Source organism: Anguilla rostrata, chromosome 12, assembly GCF_018555375.3.
Source record: "Anguilla rostrata isolate EN2019 chromosome 12, ASM1855537v3, whole genome shotgun sequence".
NCBI lineage: Eukaryota > Metazoa > Chordata > Actinopteri > Anguilliformes > Anguillidae > Anguilla > Anguilla rostrata.
The window spans coordinates 7575513-7593012 of NC_057944.1; the positions used below are offsets into that span (position 1 = coordinate 7575513).

General features: G+C 51.5%; 1 protein-coding gene across 9 annotated transcripts in view; it reads left to right on the forward strand.

Moving 5' to 3' along the window:
- The window catches only part of LOC135235652 (BCAS3 microtubule associated cell migration factor-like), a 170077-nt gene that overhangs the window by 119541 nt on the left and 33036 nt on the right, over positions 1 to 17500 (forward strand). The window lies entirely within an intron of this gene.

A 17500-nucleotide genomic window follows, 5' to 3' on the forward strand; every position in this document is an offset into this window, starting at 1 on the left:
GCGGCTCGCCCGCTATCGGCTCCCGCATCTCGCCAAATATGCGCCGCCGTGCGGGGAGAGGGCGCGCCCCGCATTCCACAGAGACGCCGGGCCTCTCGCCGGGAGCGCCGAGGGAATATGACCCGTCTGTGCGCTCTGACCCTGACCTGAGAGGGGTACCACCCTGACCTGAGAGGGGTACCACCCTGACCTGAGAGGGGTATCACCCTGACCTGAGAGGGGTACCACCCTGACCAGAGAGGGGTACCACCCTGACCTGAGAGGGGGTATCACCCTGACCAGAGAGGGGTATCACCCTGACCAGAGAGGGGTACCACCCTGACCAGAGAGGGGTATCACCCTGACCTGAGAGGGGGGTATCACCCTGACCAGAGAGGGGTATCACCCTGACCAGAGAGGGGTACCACCCTGACCTGAGAGGGGGGTATCACCCTGACCAGAGAGGGGTATCACCCTGACCAGAGAGGGGTACCACCCTGACCAGAGAGGGTACCACCCTGACCTGAGAGGGGTATCACCCGGACCAGAGAGGGTATCACCCTGACCAGAGAGGGGTACCACCCTGACCTGAGAGGGGTACCACCCTGACCAGAGAGGGGTATCACCCTGACCAGAGAGGGGTACCACCCTGACCAGAGAGGGGTATCACCCTGACCTGAGAAGGGGTATCACCCTGACCAGAGAGGGGTATCACCCTGACCAGAGAAGGGGTATCACCCTGACCAGAGAGGGGTATCACCCTGACCAGAGAGGGGTATCACCCTGACCAGAGAAGGAGTATCACCCTGACCTGAGAGGGGTATCACCCTGACCAGAGAAGGAGTATCACCCTGACCAGAGAAGGGGTATCACCCTGACCAGAGAGGGGTATCACCCTGACCAGAGAGGGGTATCACCCTGACCAGAGAAGGAGTATCACCCTGACCAGAGAAGGAGTATCACCCTGACCAGAGAAGGAGTATCACCCTGACCAGAGAAGGGGTATCACCCTGACCAGAGAGGGGTATCACCCTGACCAGAGAGGGGTATCAAGGTGATTGAAGCGAGTTGCCGTGGCGATGCCGGCAGCACTGGGGGATGCTCGTGGGGCGGCGGGGCTGTTGTGAGCCGGGAGCGTTCGTGGCTGAGCGAGAGCCTCGTCGGGGGCTGTGTTTGCAGGAGCGCGCTGGTCGGGACAGGAAGTGCAGTATTTATAGAGCACGGCGAGCTGCCGTTTCGCCGGCACGAGCTTCCCACGCTCGGGGAAGAAGCACCGAGAGCGAAGCTTTTTCGTGTTCTACCTGCTCCCGGCTACGTACTGGGTTTGGGAAGGAAACGCGTTCCTCACATTGTTAGAAATGCAGTTAGCGCCTCCTGCTCATATTAGCAGTGCTGGGCCCTCTGTATTACAGACACTCTGCTCAGCGTATGGGGCCTGTAGCCTGTGAATGGGCTCTCTGTACTGCTGGAGTTACAGCTTCTGCGTTCACCTGCACACACACACACACACACATATACACACACACACACACACTCTCACACGCACACACACACACACACTGTCTCTCATATGCCGTGCTGTGTGGACAGGAAAGAGGAAAGTGGGAAAGAGCGAAAAGTTTGAACACTGCACTCTTCACCCCTCAGACAGCCCCCCCCCACACACACCCCCAGTCCCCCCCCCCCCCCCCCCCGCTCCTCGTCTCGCTGTGCAGAAACCACAGGCCGTGCACAGCCACACTTAACCCCTGCTCTACGGGACATTATTCACACACGCGTACACGTTCCCACAAAAACGCACACTCACGCTCAGAGAAAACACACAAGCTCGTTCTTGTGGGGGAGGGACTGAGGTGGGGGTAGTGGGGCGGTGGGGGGGGGGGGGGGTCCATGATATCAGAACACCATGCTGAATATTTTATGGGCTGTTGGCTCGGCCACCCCCCCACCCCCCCCCGACCTGCCTGACATGCTAAGCCCCTCTCTCACCGGAGACGCTCTGTCAGTTAGAATCAGCAGCCAGGCATAACCATACCCCCACCCCCCCCACCCCCCCACCCCCCACTCACAATACCCGCCGTCCGACACCGCTCTTAATTACCTATTTTCAGACGCACGCTGAGCACGCCTCGGCGCTGAGGCACGCTTACGTTGAATTACATCACATTTCAGCGTTCAGTGAGCGCGGTCATCAGAGTCCCTTACACAGACCGCAGTTTCTCATGCAGTCCAGTCTGTAGCTGCGTACGCACTGCAGCGGTTCAGGTTAAATACCTGTCTGAAGGATACAGCAGCCAGTGGCCCCACTGGGACTCGAGCCCACGCCCTTTACGCGCCGGAGCGCTCCTGATTGGCTGTGAGGTTTGTGGGCGGAGCCTTGTTTGGAAGGTTGGTGAGACGGACGGGTGAAGGTCGTATCTGGCTGCCCCACCCTGGTGTCAGCATAGCTGGCTCTGTCCCCCCCTCAGCAGGATGGGTAACTGACAGGTCCCATTCCTGTCTGCTGTTCCCGATTGGTCAGCGCTGCTAGCCAATGAGGTCCGACGGCAGCTGCTGTGAGGAGTAACGAGACACCTGTCACTCACACTGGACTTTGCTCTCTCCTGTCCTCCTCCTCTGCCCCCTCTCTTTCTCTCTCCCCTCTCTCTCTCTCTCTCTCTCTGTCTCCCCTCTCTCTCTCTCTCTCTCCCTCTCTCTCTCCCTCTTCTCTCTCTCCTCCCTACCCCCCTCTCTTCCTCCCTCTCTTTGCGTGTGACGGAAGGTAGCGCAGGTAATGCAGAGCTTGAAGCTCTGGCCTCTCACAGACAGTCAGTCAGGCCCGAGGCTCCTCCATCCCCCTCCCACCCCCCACCCTCCCCACCCTCCCCCCCACGCACCCCGTTTAAAAATAAGGCGAAGGGGTTTAAAGTCGTGTCTGAAGCTACGCCACGCGGCGCTCCTGTGGACGTGCTAAATTAATAACGGGTCCATCTGCGGTCCTGTGGGGCGGAACGCTGAGAGCCGCCGCCGCCGCCGCCATCGCCGCCGCGGGTCCGACGGCCCCAAACGCGCTTCAGCCCGCGGTGGTGTCTGAGAGGGCGCCTCCGCCGCGTTTTTAACAGGGGCTGGGTGTAAAGAGGAAGGGGGAGGGGCGGGGGGGTGGTTAAGGGGCCTTTTTAAGCGGGCTGGGTGTAAAAGGGGGCTTTTAAAAGGTTCCGCGGCGAAGGTAAGAGCCGTGGAAGGCCATGAAAGTTTGATGGCGGAATTAGGCGAGCGCTCATCTGGCACCTGTGCTCGGGCGGGCGGGGCAGGCGGGCTGCGTGTGCGCCGTGTGCCGCCAATGCGTCGCCGCGGCGCGCCGGCAACAGCAGAAGTGTTTTAACAGGGCTTTAATGGGCCCGCCGCCGCTCCCCTGTGGGCCCGGGGGGGGAGCCGCGAGAAAAACACCGCCTGACGGATGGTAGCTGACGTGCCCCGCTTTCCCCGGCCGGGGGGGGGGGGAGGGTGTGGGGGGGGCGACTGGGAGCCTCGCTGGGGGACGGGCTAACCCTTACCTGCTCGAAACAGGGCACAGGGTACTGTTTACAGAGGGGGAACGTGGGGGTGGGGGGGCTAGCGTGTGTGGAGGTGCGGGCGGTTAGCGTGTGTGGGGATGGGGGTGGTTAGCGTGTGTGGTGGAGGGGGGTTAGCGTGTGTGGGGTGGGGGCAGTTAGCGTGTGTGGGGGTGGGAATGGTTAGCGTATGTTGGGGTGGGGCGGTTAGCGTGTGTGGGGGTGGGGGCAGTTAGCATGTGTGGGGATGGGGCGGTTAGCATGTGTGGGGATGGGGGCGGTTAGCGTGTGTGGGGGTGGGGGCAGTAGGCATGTTCATATGTTTTCTATGCTCACTAGCTAAAGCTACATGTCTCACCATGCATTTGTCCTCACCGCTATATCATGCACTGAACCCTAAAATATCTTCAGGAAGCTGTCAGTAGTCAAGTGGATCTCACTGGGCTGAGAGTAAGCAGTCATTTTTCTTCATATTCATTATGCTCGCTTATGTTAGCGGGTTAGTTGGAAGCTATAGTTTGCTAACGAACATCAGCATATCCTACTTTGCACATAGGTAACGGTTGCTAATTCGCTAGCAGCGTACATGTTTGTATATATGGACAGATCGGCAGGCTAACAGACTCTGCACCCGCTCTCCAGCTTAAAGCAAAGCCAAACATTTAACAGAAGAAAATCAAAATTGTTGTGTAGTAAAAAAATAATTCCTTCTAAAAACTGTATGAAATACGTCGTAAGTTTACATAAGTATACATGTCGGAGTAATTGTAAGGCATTTATACCCACCCCTATATGTGTTTGGCATGTTTGCGTGTGTGTATGTGATTGTGAGAGACGGTGCTTAGTAGACATGTGAGGAAAGGAAGCAGGAGAGTGTCTGCTATCCAGACAGCATATGTGTCTGCCCCCCCCCCCCCCCCAGAAACCAAACCGCTTCGACCTCTTCACCTTTAAACTCTACTTGAACTTGTAAGGACTGGTGTAAGGAAGAAGGAAGAAACAAAACATTTCTGTCTCAGTGATTGTGAGAGTGTGTGTGTGTGATTGTGTGTGAGTGTGTGTGACTTTGTGTGAGTGTGTGTGTGTGTGTAAAACTGAGTGTGAGTGTGAGGGTGTGTGTGTGTGTGATGGGATGTCTGTGTTTGTGTATGTTTGTATGTACATGTGTATGTTTGCTGTGTGCCAGTGTGTATACCTGTGCATGTGAGTGTATATATAGCTGTGTGTTTGTGTATAGTTATGAGTGTGTATAGCTGTGTGTGTGTGTGTGAGTATAGCTGTGTGTGAGTGTGTGTATAACTATGTGTTTGTGTATAGTTATGAGTGTGTATAGCTTTGTGTGTGTGTGTGTGTGAGACCGTAACAGTGCTGTTGTTAATCAGACAGGCTTGTGGGTAATGCTGGCTGATGCCCAGCACTGTGTATCTCCACAAAGGCTGATTATCCTGACAGAGAGCAGTCTGCCATGGCCAACCCTGGGAAATGACACTTAGTAAAACATACCCACTATTTCAGAGCTGGAGTGTGTGTGTGTGTGTGTGTGTGTGTGTGTGTGTGTGTGTGTGTCTGTGTCTGTGTGTGTGTGTGAGAGTGTGTGTGTGTGTGTGTGTGTGTGTGTGTGTGTGTGTGTGTGTGTGTGTGTGTGTGTTAGGCCACTTTCCCAGATAACTGAAATGTGAAATTCCTGCATGTGAATTGTTTCCACCAGAACAGCGTAAAGTCTGTTCAGGGGGGCCGAGGTCTCCCAAACACCAGAGAATGGGATCTGTGTGTGCCGGATTTTTCACTCCGTTCCCCGCCTCCTCGTCCCGGGCCGCTGCCGGAGTGGGGGGGGCGGGGCTGCGGCAGTGGGAGGGGGGCGTGGCCAGGGAGGGCGGAGCTCGTCGCTCTCGAGCTGGCCGCGTGGCCGATACGAGAGCGAACCCGGCGGCAATCGAACCGCAGCCGAAATCGGCGAGGCGTACACCGTGTGCATGCGCTCGCTGGGCCTTCAGGCTGTTCCTTTAGGGACGCTCCGCACAAGTTCGGGGGGCGCAGGTGAAGATTCTGCAGTTCTGATAACCTCGGGAAACCACGCGGAAGCAAAAAAAAAAAACGTTTTCCGCACCGAAACGTAAAAAAACGACGAAGGAAGCAGGGACATCGGCCAGGAGGGGCCAGGAGGACTTAGAAGCCGCTTTCGTTTATTTGGCGAGAAAAAAGAGAATGAAGGGAAGATGGCGTTTCCGTCCAATGAGGAGACGGGACTGAGAGTGTGAGGAAATGATGGTGACGTTTACGCCCCGAGGCAGTGCGGCCACCCATGTGATGTTTTAGACCAATTGCAGGCGATCTGCACATTGACGTCCGCGTGCGAACATCTCAGCTAGCTCGATGTGCGCGCTGCGGTGGCAAAAACGTCATTTTACGCCATTTAGTTTGCGTGGACTAGCAGGAGTTAGTTTCCACAGCAAGTATACACACTGCATCTCAGTGTCCTGCTGTTTGGACACTGTAATGCCTTGTTATGTGCAAGGCTACAAGCTGTGTGTGTGTGTACGTGTGTGTGGGTGTGAATGAATGAATGAATGAATTTTATTATGATTGTGTCATGCATCAGACCGATGCCCAGGCCACATGGGCTTATATGACACCAACATTTTGCATATAACAGATCCAGATTAATACCTAAACCTATTAAAATGCTACAGACACATATCTGATACATATGCCCTGTACAAAAGAGTATAGCCTCCATGACCAAACCTTCTTATCTTCTTTTCCAAGTTTTTGCAACATTCATTCACAAAAATCATTACATAAATAATAACACCTCATTAGAGACTGAACAAACAATCCATCTTGCCTTCTTTTCCAGGCTTTTGTGAGTGTGAGTGTGCGGTGTGTGTGTGTGTGTGCGATGTGAGGGAGGGAGGGAAGTGAACGATGAAGAGATGATGGAGCTTAGGGTTAGGGTTAGGGTGTGCGTGTAAAGTGCTTAAATGCTTAAATGTGTGAAGAGCTCCTTCAGCTTGTTGCCACAGATGGTGGGGCCACACGTCAGGGTGTGGGAAGGGGTGGTGGTGGGGGGGAGGGGGGGGTCGCTGGTGTGATTCAGGCCATCTGTCAATCAGCCTCTCGCTCTCTGGCTTGAGGTACCCCCCCCCACCCCCCCCCCCCCCATCCTATTACGCTTCCACCAGCTGGATTCCTCCTGTCCGAAACACGCCGACATTTCCGCTGCTTCCTGTTGATGTTGCGATCATTTCTGAGGTCGTCTTTCCCTCTCTCCGGGCTTGTTTTTATTTTTTTTTTGTGCGGCACATGAGCAGTTGCCTTTTGGGTAAAAATTCACGTCGGAATCCAAAGCATAGCGCACGCGTGAATCGAGAGGGTCGGACGGTGAGAGAGGGTGAAAGTCGCCGTGCTGTAAGTGATGCCTTGCGCTAAGCGCGTAACGTATTTATCTTTGCTATTTGCTCGCTAATTAAACTTAACGCTGACAGAAATATGCTTCGACGTTAGCTAAACGGCGTGCGCTACCAGGGAGGCTAGCCCTTGACTCGACTCAATACCTGTCTGCACGTCAAGCAAAAACAGTAGGCGAGTTCGACTTGAAAGCGGTCGAAACTGTGCCACGAAGAAACCGAACTGACGTATTGAACCGACGTTAAGTGTTTCCTGTTGTCCTGTCCCTGCACTTTGACATTAAAATGACACAACAAATGACGTCTTGAGGATCAGAGAAGTGGCATTACCCTTAGCAAAGTATTTCCTTCATGCCGGCGTTAGTTAGTGAAATAACACCTGAGCCGGATAGCTAAACCTGTGTTCAGTGAACTTTAGCGTAAAAGGTTGTGCCGCATCATAGCTGGAGTTCATCAACTGCCATTTCACAGTGCGGGCGCAGATGACCTGGATTCCTTACAAAATTGGTCGATTATGAGCCTGTGAGCCTCCCTTTACAACCTTGCAAATAAATAAAAAATAAAACAACCATAAAAAATTTTTTCTTGACTGGAAATACATTTCAAGGTCAAAGTCTGTGGTACTAATAAATGAGTAATTAAGTGGATCTCACCACTACACACTGTCAAATCTAGCTCAGAAAGCATATCAGAGTAAAACAGCTGGGTGATGGTACAGCTTTGGTTCGCAATTCAGACCGCCCCCCTTGTTCTGCTGTTACTAACGAGTCTTTCTCGTGTGCCGCGAGAGTCCGACTCCACGCACCTGCGACTAGCTTCGGGAAAACTCCATTTCCCAGGGGGCCACGGGCACGGCTTCAGACTCTTTCTGAGAGTCAAAAGACCAACGGTGGCAGGTCACCCTTGGACAGAGCAGCCTGGAATCGCTGGCTCGGTGGATTTGAGCCTGATCTGTCAGAACTCTTCAGCAGTAGGATGGTTGCAGGATTGTGCCTAATAATCATGCAAAACCCAAGGCCTTTCGTAAGAACCCCACTTGACTTAAATAAGCCCCATTATCTCCAAAACTATATACGGTACAGACATGTTTCAAAGCTTGAAAGAAAGAGCACATTTGTACCAAAATGACCAAATCCCATTATCCTATGGAAGGCTTGCCAAGTAAACATGCAGGACGTATTTATTCTGAAAAACAACAAAGAAATCCAAAAATTGTTTCGCGTTTTTTTATTCTGTAGTGATTATATGTACTTCTGCTATTGGATGAAACCAAATGTCTTTTTCCAGTCAAACCCCAGGATCTGTACAACAGCAAGATACATTTGAAGTGGATTGAACAAAGCAGTAGTACCATCACTAGTATCAGTAGTTGTTTCACTTGTTCCAGACGGTTACTGGATTATCAGATACTACAATCATCAACCTGGGGAGTCACTTTCAGACCTCCTTTGGGGAAGGGGACTACCTTGTTATTTCTTTTTTTATCCCGAGTGGTTTCACTGATCGAAACGTGGGGTTTTTTCGCATCAAAGTGCGAAGAGTCTCAGCTTTACAACGGCATGTGTGTCAATCATTGACCGATAAATACAGCCATTTCAGATAACGTTATTTTTAGACTCCGACATCAGGATTCTAGACAGTTTATAGAAATGTGTTGCGTGAGCCACAGCTTACGTGAATAGCTTTTTGAAACGCATCGATTGGCAGAACGATGGTTTTGAACGCGCTGGCTTCGTTCTGTTTTAGAGAATAAACTGCGTCTGAGGTTACGGATGCGTCCTCTTTGGAGGGAAAAGCAGTAATTAACTTTCCAGGTCTTTGTTCCGCCTTTCCTGCTGTGCCTTGAAAAGATGGCACAAGTGCCCCGTAGAAAGAGAAGGGGGGGAAACAACACACAGTAAAAAAAAAGATTAAATCTGATGCTGTCCCTCAGAAAGCTCATTATGAGGGTATTAAAGCAGGCTGAAGTGGGCCTTCGGCCTCAAAATGGCTGCTCCCCGGCACTCCTCCGCCCCCGAACCCCTGCAAGGGCCACCCTGGCTCTGGTTACCCTCGGGTTTTTCATCCGTCCACAGGAAGGGCTGTAACCATGGTAGCCTGCCTCAGCACAGTGCCTGTGTCTGAGAGATCCAGAATGTGTATGGGAGAGAGTAGGACAGTGTGTGTGTGCGTGTGTGTGTGAGAGAGAGAGTGTAGGTGTGTGTGTGCATACATTTGTGAGGGTGAAAGTATGTGTTTGTTCAGCCCTCCTTGCGTTGGCATATTTCTCTCCCCTGGTACCTGGAGGCCATATTTGCAAATGTTGGCACTCTGTGGGCTTCATAGGGCAGCCAGGAGGCTGTCAACACAGAGCTGTGTGCGAGAAGCACTTTGCTGCTGCAGGTCCTGAACCAGTCTCTGCTACTGATCCCAGACCAGTCTCAGCTCCTCTGCTACTGATCCCAGACCAGTCTCAGGTCCCCTGCTACTGATCCCAGACCAGTCTCAGCTCCTCTGCTACTGATCCCAGACCAGTCTCAGCTCCTCTGCTTCTGATCCCAGACCAGTCTCGGCTCCTCTGCTACTGATCCCAGACCAGTCTCAGCTCCTCTGCTACTGATCCCAGACCAGTCTCAGCTCCTCTGCTACTGATCCCAGACCAGTCTCAGCTCCTCTGCTACTGATCCCAGACCAGTCTCAGCTCCTCTGCTACTGATCCCAGACCAGTCTCAGCTCCTCTGCTACTGATCCCAGACCAGTCTAACGGCATTTTAACATACTTCCTGTTCAGAATTTCAGCTTCTGATGGCTTTCTGTGACCTGCCCCAGATTAAGCTGAAGGTGTTGGGGGTAAAGAGGACAATCGAGGATAGAGAAGGTGGGAGAGTGATGGAGGGAGAACAAGGAGGAGAAGGAAACAGAGAGAGAAAGATGGAGGAGTGAGAGATGATGGAAAGAGGAATGGAAAGGGTGTGAGAGATGTGAAGCGTGTGACGTAACCGAGAGAGAGAGAGACAGGAAGTGAGGGATGGAGTGTGAGAATGGTAGACAGCCTATTTATAGTGTAAATAGAGTCATCGTGGCCGCGTATGCGTGAGGAAGGCCGCGCGTTGAGGTTGTTATTAAAAGCAGCCATATAGGAAATGGCACTTAGCGGAGTCTCTCTGAGCGACCGCCAGCACAGGAAACAGGAGTGCATGCCCTGGCCCCGGTCACAACCCCCCCCCCACCCCCCCAATCTGAAACATGTCACTGGACAGGGTACACCCCTCCCCCGCTGCTGCAGCCAGCTTGGCATTTTCACATAACCCAGGGCGCTCTGGAGGAGGAAGGGGCGTCTAAAATAATCCTGCGTAAATATGACTGCCTGGGAACCGAGCATGCGCTTGACCTGCCGGACACTTTTAGACCAGCTCTCCATCTCTCACTCTGGCTCCATCCCTCCATCGCTCTCTGACTCAATCTCTCCATCTCCCACTCTGGCTCAGTCACTCTGTCTCCCTCTGTGACTCCATCCCTCTATCTCCCACTCTGGCTCCATCACTCTGTCTCCCTCTGTGACTCCATCCCTCTATCTCTCACTCTGGCTCCATCACTCTGTCTCCCTCTGTGACTCCATCCCTCTATCTCTCACTCTGGCTCCATCACTCTGTCTCCCTCTGTGACTCCATCCCTCCATTGCTTTCTGACTCAATCCCTCCATCTCCCACTGTGACTCAATCTCTCCATCCTCCCACTGTGACTCCATCCCTCCATCTCCCACTCTGGCTCAAACACTCTGTCTCCCTCTGTGATTCCATCCCTCTATCTCCCACTGTGACTCCATCCCTCTATCTCCCACTGTGACTCAATCTCTCCATCCTCCCACTGTGACTCCATCCCTCTATCTCCTGCTCTGACTCAGTCCCTTCATCTTTCAGTGTGACTCAATCCCTCCATCTTTCACTGTGACTCAATCCCTCCCACTGATCTGCCATTTTCATGATTTGAGATCACGACACACCATCACACCATGTAGCTCCTGTGGGCCTCGTCCCGCCACATGTAACACACGCCACACTACGCATCACACGCCTACACCCTATGAGCCACACGTGGGGTACTAAGACAGGCGCCGGCCTCACTCCGTGGCCTGCTCGGACCCCGGGGGGGGGGGGGACACGGGGTCCGAGCAGGCCACGGAGTGAGGCCGGCGTGTAGCGTGTGATGCGTAGCGTGGTGTGTCTTACATGTGGCGTGCGGGGGGACGAGGCCCACAGGAGCTACATGGTGTGATGGTGTGTCGTGATCTCAAATCATGAAAATGGCAGATCAGTGGGAGGGATTGAGTCACGGTTGCTCTGAAGGGGGTCGGCGAGGTGGTCGGGCCTGAGCGCCGGCAGGGCGAAACCCGAAAAACCTCCGCAGGTACCCACCCCTGGAGAACTCGCCTTCCCCTGAGCCAGGCGCGAAGCCTCCAGGGCACGGTCCGTTTGACTCGCCTTTCCTCTCAACAGCTTCTGTGTTCCTGTTTACCGCCACATGCCGTCATCGCACGGTACCGGCGAGCTCAGGGTTCACCTCTGGAAATCAGCTGGAAGCCATTTTCTCTCACTCGCCAGCTCCAAGTTTTATGGTGTTTCCCTGGCAACTGCTGCTGACATCACCACCGTTACTGTTCGGCCTGATCTCTGTAACGTTTATGCTCCTACCTATGACCTGGGTCACTGGGAATGTAGATCTGGGGCTAGGACAATACACAACAGTTTCCCTGATGTCTCCCACTCAAGAGTTATATTTTCTAGTCAGTGTTCAGGAAGGAGAACCAATGAACCCTGCTGTAAATGACCCTGATGTCATGAACTTTCCTTCGTCAAAGAGTGAGCTGATGCAGACCTCTCTGCCGTGAGTCGCTGGCAATAAGGATTCTCTTGTGTGTTTGAATGTGTCAGTGGCAGCTGAAGCCAGATGCAGGGTCCTTATGGACAGGTTCCGTGAGGTGTTGGGTTCATGGGAGGTTTTTTCGATGGAGCCATCTTGGTGAGGGGTGGGCGGCACCGGCGGGCGGGGCCAACTCCGGAGCGCAAAAATTTTGGGCCGGACACTTGGGGGGGCTCCTCGTGGGAGCTTGGCTCTGTGGGAAAGGCTCTTCCACTGGGAGCTGCAGTGTGTGTGTGTCTGTGTTGGGGGAGGACTTCAGGAAGTGGGGGTGTGGGCCTGGGAAAAGCCAGTCCAGGAGACGGCAGCAGAATGGGTTTTGGGAATAGGGGGGGGTGGGAGCGTGGTCCCAGTGTATCCTGGCGGGTTCCCACAGGAGTATTGGGACAGGGACGCCGAGTCTGCCCACCCACCCCAACTGAGCTCAGGGGGCCAGACCCCGATGGCCTACTGCCTCCTCGCCTGAGAGGGGTCCCAATGTACTTTTCACACACTCCTCCTGCCCTGCCAGCCAGAGAGAGAGAGAGAGAGACAGATGGAGGGATGGATGGAGGGAGGGAGGGGGGGTCTGAGTTCTCTGACCCTAGGCTGAGAAAGTTCCAGATCCGGAACTACGCTGCTCTTTTGTGGAGGTTAGGGGGTGTCCCCTCTCTGAGCCCCAGCCTTGCGTCTCTGTCTGAATCACACAGGGTCTGCTGTGCCTTTCACATGTAATTACACCTGAACTTTGGGGTCCCCCCGGGGAGCCCCAACAGTGGGAGCGCTGCAGGGTTCATCTGTCAGCCAGTCAGCTACTGTTCAGTGCAGTTTCTCTAGCGTCGTATGTGCCTGATCCTTCACAGATCAACACTTAGTGCAGTTCATTGTGTCGTATGTGCCTGATCTTTCACAGATCAACACTTAGTGCAGTTCATGTAGTGTCGTATGTGCCTGATCCTTCACAGATCAACACTTAGTGCAGTTCATTGTGTCGTATGTGCCTTATCTTTCACAGATCAACACTTAGTGCAGTTCATGTAGTGTCGTATGTGCCTGATCCTTCACAGATCAACACTTAGTGCAGTTCCTCTAGTGTCGTATGTGCCTGATCTTTCACAGATCAACACTTAGTGCAGTTCCTTTAGTCTTGTATGTGCCTGATCTTTCACAGATCAACACTTAGTGCAGTTCCTCTAGTGTCGTATGTGCCTGATCCTTCACAGATCAACACTTAGTGCAGTTCCTCTAGTGTCGTATGTGCCTGATCTTTCACAGATCAACACTTAGTGCAGTTCCTTTAGTCTTGTATGTGCCTGATCTTTCACAGATCAACACTTAGTGCAGTTCCTCTAGTGTCGTATGTGCCTGATCTTTCACAGATCAACACTTAGTGCAGTTCCTCTAGTGTCGTATGTGCCTGATCCTTCACAGATCAACACTTAGTGCAGTTCCTCTAGTGTCGTATGTGCCTGATCCTTCACAGATCAACACTTAGTGCAGTTCCTCTAGTGTCGTATGTGCCTGATCCTTCACAGATCAACACTTAGCTGCCGCTTATGCGCAGCCAGTAATGGCCTGTGCTGTTTTGCTGTCAGTAGCGCTGTATTTGCAGTAGCGTGTGCTTGTGTGTGTGTGTGTGTGTGTGTGCGTACTTATATTCCTGTTGGGATGTGTGTGTGCACATGTGTTCCTGCTGGTAAATCCTGTGGCAGCGAGGTGTGGCGGTGTGAGGGGTGTTACTGGGGAGCGGGCGGGTGGGAGTGGACACCAAACACCCCCCCCCCACCTCAGGAAGAAGTCAGCCCAGATTGCGGATTCGCTGGCCACCGCTATCCGGCCACATGCTCTGTGCCAGAGCTGCAGCGGCAGAGTTAGCGCACTGCGGGGTGTCGAGCTCAAGTCCTGGAGGGCCAGAGTGCGTACAGGGCGTCCTTTCAGTCAGCAGCCAAGCAAGCTGTGTGGACTCTTTCTCCACTCAGTGATTTAAATGAGTACGTCAAGTGCTGAAGCAGCCAGACCAAAAACCAAAAACCAGCAGGCCCTGAGCCCTCCAGGTCTGGAGCACGAGACCTTTTCTCCACTCTCTCTCTCTCTCCCTCTCCTCCTTCCTCTCCTTCTCCTTCTCCCTCTCCCTCTCCCTCTCCTCCTTCCTCTCTCCCTCTCCCTCTCCTCCTTCCTCTCTTGCAATCAAATGGTTCAGGTTTTGTTGCCAGCGGTTACCCATGAAGCAAAGCTCCAGTTCAGGTGCAGTTATTTGTGATGTCATATTGCACCTCCCGCGGAATCTGGTCTGGGGGAGGGGGGTCTGGGAGGGGCCAGTGTGAGAGGTCTTCTTGCACACTGCCCGGCAGTTAAGGTTCTCCTTCACACAAAATGTTTTTAAATGAATGGTTTTTTATGCAACATGATTCTTTTTTCCTATAACCATAAGCTATTTAAAAGCTATAAATAGTGTGAAGTAAGTGGAATTTGGTCATTTTTTGGTCTGGAGATTTCCCTGTAGCTGCAAGTTGGCCAGTGAGGGTCAGTGGTCGACATCGTTTTCCACCAATCAAAAGCTCCAGACGCAAAGTAATGATTTTGTTGTTATTCTTTCCTATTTTCGGGCAAAGGAACTGAAGTTATGTTATGGCCTTCCAAAATGTTCTCTCTCAATTTTTTTATGTAATTATGTTTTGACAATTTTTTTATCCATCCGATCATAGCTTCCAGTTGGGGTGTAATGATAGCTTTTAATGTAATGTAATACAGTGCAACTTCTGAAGGAGCTCAGATGAAATGAACAATGAGAACACACACACACACACGCACTCACACAACCACACACACGCATGCACACACACATTACACGCACGCAAACATACACACAGTTACACACACACACACACACACACAAGCAAACATAGACACAGTCACACACACACACACACACATTATAATGACACTGCATCACTGAGATATGGGAATAAATACTGCACTTATGAGTACACTGCATCACTGAGATATGGGAAGAATACTGTACTTATGAGTACACTGCATCACTGAGATATGGGAATAAATACTGCACTTATGAGTACACTGCGTCACTGAGATATGGGAATAAATACTGCACTTATGAGTACACTGCATCACTGAGATATGGGAAGAATACTGTACTTATGAGGACACTGCATCACTGAGATATGGGAAGAATACTGTACTTATGAGGACACTGCATCACTGAGATATGGGAAAAATACTGCACTTATGAGGACACTGCATCACTGAGATATGGGAAAAATACTGCACTTATGAGGACACTGCATCACTGAGAGACATGGGAAAAATACTGCACTTATGAGGACACTGCATCACTGAGAGACATGGGAAAATACTGCACTTATGAGGACACTGCATCACTGACAGATATGGGAAGAATACTGCACTTATGAGGACACTGCATCACTGACAGATATGGGAAGAATACTGCACTTATGAGGACACTGCGTCACTGAGATATGGGAAAAATTCTGCACTTATGAGGACACTGCATCACTGACAGATATGGGAAGAATACTGCACTTATGAGGACACTGCATCACTGAGATATGGGAAAAATACTGCACTTATGAGGACACTGCATCACTGACAGATATGGGAAGAATACTGCACTTATGAGGACACTGCATCACTGAGATATGGGAAAAATACTGCACTTATGAGGACACTGCATCACTGACAGATATGGGAAGAATACTGCACTTATGAGGACACTGCATCACTGACAGATATGGGAAGAATACTGCACTTATGAGGACACTGCATCACTGAGATATGGGAAGAATACTGCACTTATGAGGACACTGCATCACTGACAGATATGGGAAGAATACTGCACTTATGAGGACACTGCGTCACAGAGACGTGGGAGCAGGACGTGTGGACCCATCTCAGACCGTGTGTGTGTGTACGTGTACGTGTGGGGACAGGGGATACATATGCACACACACACACACACATAAGACATTGATCTCATCTTGCATCTGCTCTTTTTCTTTGTTTTATTAAAAGGGAAGGAATCGATGCACTTCTTCTCGTGGGTATTTTGAAATGGAGATGAACAGGGAGCTCACTGCCCTGTGGGAGCGGCTGGCTGAGCTAGTGTGTTATTTCAGAGAGCCCTGGGGAGAGAGGGAGAGAGAGAGAGAGAGAGAGAGAAGTTGGGAAAAACTAGCAAGGGAATCATGGGAAGGGCACTCTCACACTATCACATGCTCTCTTCCTCACACACACACCGCACACACTCACACACACACTCTATCACATCCTCACTTTTCTCACACTCACACACTGTCACATGCTCTCTTCCTCACACACACCCACATACTCACACACACACACTCTATCACATCCTCACTTTTCTCACACTCACACTCTATCACATGCTCTCTTTCTCACACACTCTTTTATACACACACATACATTCACACACTCACATACTTTAACTTTTCATTTCATTTCATACTTTCATTTCAACACACATACATATACACACAGTCTCACCCTATCACACACACGCACACACACACAAACAGACACAGGCGCACACACACTCACTCACCCTCACATACACACACACACACAGGAGTTGTGTGAGGTGCTGTAGCTCTTCCTCTCACCCAGCCCACAGCAGGGACAGCTCTTTCCCAGTCAGTGCTCTGTGCCCTACGGGAACAGTTAAATATATCTGTGGAAACGCGCACAGCCCCCACAGAACAGCCCAGCAGCTTCCCTGAATCCTAGGTGGTCTGCCTAAGCTCTCTGGGTGTTGTCAGCCCTGTTCCGACCGAAAGGGGAGGAAGTGGGCAGCGGAACCTCCATTTTGGCTCAAAACCGAGCGCCTTGGTTACCGTGCCAGTCTGCAGGCCAGACCCACAGATCTGGAAACTCGCAGTGCTGCTGGCAGATACCTCTCTCTCTCTCTTAGTCTCCCGTGTTTCACCTCCTTCTCCACTATATCTCTCTTCCTTATCCCGACTTTTTAAACTTGTCTTTGATGAACTCACCAGTGTCTGATGCGTACGGCTGCTCACCTTGGCTCGCAAGCTACAAATCAGCTCTGTTTTAAAAATGCGTGACTGCGCAGTGACTAACACTTAATCATATTTAATTCTCAAGAGAAAAGTGTGAAGCGGTGTGTTGGTTCCCGGAAAACTCTGAACCATCAAAGAAATAACTGCGGAGTGTAAGATAGCAAACTGGTTTGATTTATTTATCTTTTAGTTTGGTAGCCTCTGTTCATGGGTGTGTGTGATGTGGCTCATAGTCTGGAAATTCTTTTCAGACTATAACAGTTGTCTTGATTTCTCAGTGGCTCTCATGTTAATCGTTTTTTTTTGTGACCTGCCTGGGGATGCAGGGTTTTGGTGCCTGCTGTGATTTTATAATCATTCTCTAAAACAGTCTGAGTCTAACAGAGTTCCCTCTGTAAAAGAGAGGCTGAGTCTAACAGAGAGTTCCTGCTGTAAAAAAGATAATAAATCTATCAGAGAGTTCCCTCTGTAAAAGAGAGGCTGAGTCTAACAGAGAGTTCCCTCTGTAAAAGAGAGGCTGAGTCTAACAGAGAGTTCCTGCTGTAAAAAAGATAATAAATCTATCAGAGAGTTCCCTCTGTAAAAGAGAGTCTGAGTCTAACAGAGTTCCCTCTGTAAAAGTGAGTCTACAGAGAGT